Source organism: Eucyclogobius newberryi, unplaced genomic scaffold (genome assembly GCF_026437365.1).
Source record: "Eucyclogobius newberryi isolate DKJ021-1_F unplaced genomic scaffold, fEucNew1.0.hap1 SCAF_39, whole genome shotgun sequence".
NCBI lineage: Eukaryota > Metazoa > Chordata > Actinopteri > Gobiiformes > Gobiidae > Eucyclogobius > Eucyclogobius newberryi.
Genome location: NW_027316045.1, coordinates 808,546 through 811,931, shown reverse-complemented (window position 1 = coordinate 811,931; position 3,386 = coordinate 808,546).

Genomic DNA, 3,386 nt, shown 5'->3' with positions numbered 1-3,386 from the left:
AGGGGTCCAAGACTGCGAGGGGTCCAAGGGCCTGCGAGGGGTCCAAGGGCCTGCGAGGGGTCCAAGGGCCTGCGAGGGGTCCAAGACTGCGAGGGGTCCAAGGGCCTGCGAGGGGCCCAAGGGCCTGCGAGGGGTCCAAGGGCCTGCGAGGGGTCCAAGGGCCTGCGAGGGGTCCAAGACTACGAGGGGTCCAAGGGCCTGCGAGGGGTCCAAGGGCCTGCGTGTCGTTCCTGTCGCCTCCAGGCTTCACTCAGGGGTCACTCAGGGGTCACTCAGGGGTCACTCAGGGGTCACTCAGGGGTCACAGGGCTGCTCTGGAGCTCGGCTCTGACGTTGTCTGGCCAAAGAACGACTGGATCAGGTTCTGCGATCTGCGTTCTCCTTGGCTCTGAGGCGTTCTCCTTGGCTCTGAGGCGTTCTCCTTGGCTCTGAGGCGTTCTCCTTGGCTCTGAGGCGTTCTCCTTGGCTCTGAGGCGTTCCCAAATGAAAAGGCGTCGTGCTGCTCCACAGATGTGGCTGGTAAAAGGTCCTTGCTTGATTTGCGTGATGCAGCATCGATCACGTTTTTAAAGACGGGCTCAGGGTTCTTAGTTCCAGGAGGGAACATTAGCTTCTCTTGGAAAAGTCTCTGTCCCGTAGCTTAGCATCGCTCACGCTAACTAGGCCCGAGGCCCAGAGGCCCAAGGCCCCGAGGCCCGAGTCCCCGAGGCCCGAGTCCCCGAGGCCCCGAGGCCCCGAGTCCCCGAGGCCCCGAGGCCAGAGTCCCCGAGGCCCGAGTCCCCGAGGCCCAAGGCCCCGAGGCCCGAGGCCCGAGCCCAGTGTCATGGACCTTGGTGGGGCCCTGGATGGAGGGTCGAGCTTCGAAGGAAACTCGGATGGAACTGACTGACCCTGGGGGGGGTGAAACTATCCACAAAACAAGTTCTGAAAGAGTTAAATTGACATAAGACGATAAGTCGATTAAAGTCGATTAAAGTCGATTAAAGTCGATTAAAGTCGATTAAAGTCGATTAAAGTCGATTAAAGTCGTGGGATGATCGTCGGTTAAAACCACTAAAAGCACAAAGTCTTTGAGCGTTTGTCCTGGAGACATCGTTATTCTCTGTGATCCAGAGTCATTTGAGGAAAAGTTATTTTCAAAGTTCAGAGCGTCTCTGTCTCTGTCACGTCCTCTGTCCTCGAGGACGTGAAGCTCCACACGGAGCTGATGACACTTTAGCCCGCAGTCCTGTCACCATGGCAACAGTCCTGTCACCATGGCAACAGGGGAGGACATCTGCAGATCCTACAGTGACGACCAGATTCTATGATCTGTTGTTGCTTGATGACATCATGATTAAAATGATGATGTCATATAGTGCCACACTCATCATGAGTCTGTGAAAAATGGTGAATCAACAGAAGAAGCAGAAGAAGCAGAAGAAGCATCATCATGCCGCTGGCCGCAGAGGCGCACAAACCTCCACTGAGCGAGCAGATATCGGATCTACAGCAGAGAATTCACCTTTTAACGGCGGACAAAAGTGCATTTTATGACAGCTCACAAGCCTCCATCAGGAAGAAGCAGGAGATGGTGCAGCGCCTGACGGAGGAGAACAAGAGTCTGTACCAGAGGCTCGCCGCCGCCGGCGAGGAGAACATCACGCGCAACATCTCTGAGAAGGAGGCCAAGATGCTAGGACAAGCAGCTCTGGCCAACCTGAACAGGAAGCTGCAGAGGAAGAAGAAGGAGCTGAACAACAAGAAGAACCTGACTCTGTCCTTGCAGCAGCAGTTCAACCAGCTCAAGTCAGAGCACGAGAGACTCAAAGCCGAGTCCTCCAGAAGCACCAACTCACGAGCGCGCAGAAAGGACCAGGATGTGATGAAGCTGCAGGCTCTGGAGGACAAACTCAATCACACTCAGTCCAAGTGCAAAGAGGCAGAGAAGATCACCATGGACTACCTGGTGCTCAACAACCAGCTGAAGGACGACATCCTGAACTTCCCGGGCCAGTTGGACGGTCTGGAAGCAGAACTGGTGAAGCACAAGGAGGAGCTTCAGCACCTTCAGACCATGAAGCGCGTGGCCCAGCTCTCTGCGGAGCTGTCCGAGGCCGAGCTGCAGCAGAGGGAGAAGCTGCTCTGCAAAGACCTGAAGGAGAGGGAGCGCTACAAGAACAAAGTGGAGGAGCACAAAGTCCAGGCGGAGAAGGTGGAGAGGAGGGCGCAGAGGGCGGTGGTGCCGGCCGGCGCCCTGAGCAGAGAGCACAGCACCACCAGGACGGACGGAGACCAAGACAACGCCATCTACACCGTCGACGATGCCTTTCGACAAATCAAGGAGGCCACGGGACTCTCGGACATCCAGGAGATCGAAGAGGCCTTCGCCACGGAGGAGGAGAGCCGCGAGCGCCTGGAGGAGCGGCGAGAGCACAACAGAGACGCTCTGGTGCAGCTGAAGGAGCAGAAGGAGCAGCTGAAGCAACAGTTTGAGGACATGAAACGTTCTGAAGAAGAGAAAAGATCCAGGGACCAGCAAATCCTGAAGGACCAAGAGCAGCAGCTTCAGGCCGCTCAGAAGAGGCACGGCGAGGCCAAAGAGCGTCTGAATGTGCTCAACAAAACCATGAGCACGGTCCAGGCCAGAGTGGAGCACCTCGCCGTCAAACTGGAGCACATCGCCCTGGCCGCGCCCACCACAGTGTCCACAGGCTCCAGGCTGGTGGACCTGCTGATGGAGATCGATCTGAAGCTGCAGTCCATCAAGACGGAGCTCCCAGACCTCTCGGCCATCATGAAGATGATGGAGGATGACAAGATCTTCCTCAAATTTGAGGAGATGTTGCCGAGCTCGAACATTCGCGTCCTGCTGCCTGAGGATCAGAAGCAGGACATGTTGGATGAAGAAGACGAGAGTAACGAGGACAGCGACGAGGACGAGCCAGGAATCATGACCCGAGAGGAGATGAAGAGGCAGTCTCAGATGATCGCCGACTCCAAGTTCAAGAAGAAGCCTTGAGAAACTCTGAAGGCCTCTGTGGGCGCGGCTCTGATGCGGGCGCGACTCTGAGGCGGGCGCGGCTCTGAGGCGGCCGCGGCTCTGAGGCGGGCGCGGCTCTGAGGCGGGCGCGGCTCTGAGGCGGGCGCGGCTCTGAGGCTGAAACTGGTAAATCTTTAAACATAAACTCAGTCACAAAGACAGAATGTTCCTTTCAGCACCACGGCCAGCGCCACAGTTGTCGAGGTCGGAGCGAAGTCTCTGGGGCTTTGGTTTGAGCAGTTTTTATTTTATACATTTTACATGATGATGCTAAACATATAACATTTATTAAAAAGTTCTACATTATGTAAATAAACGTCATAAATCAATTTGTTTGATAGAAATAATAAAGCACAAAACAGTA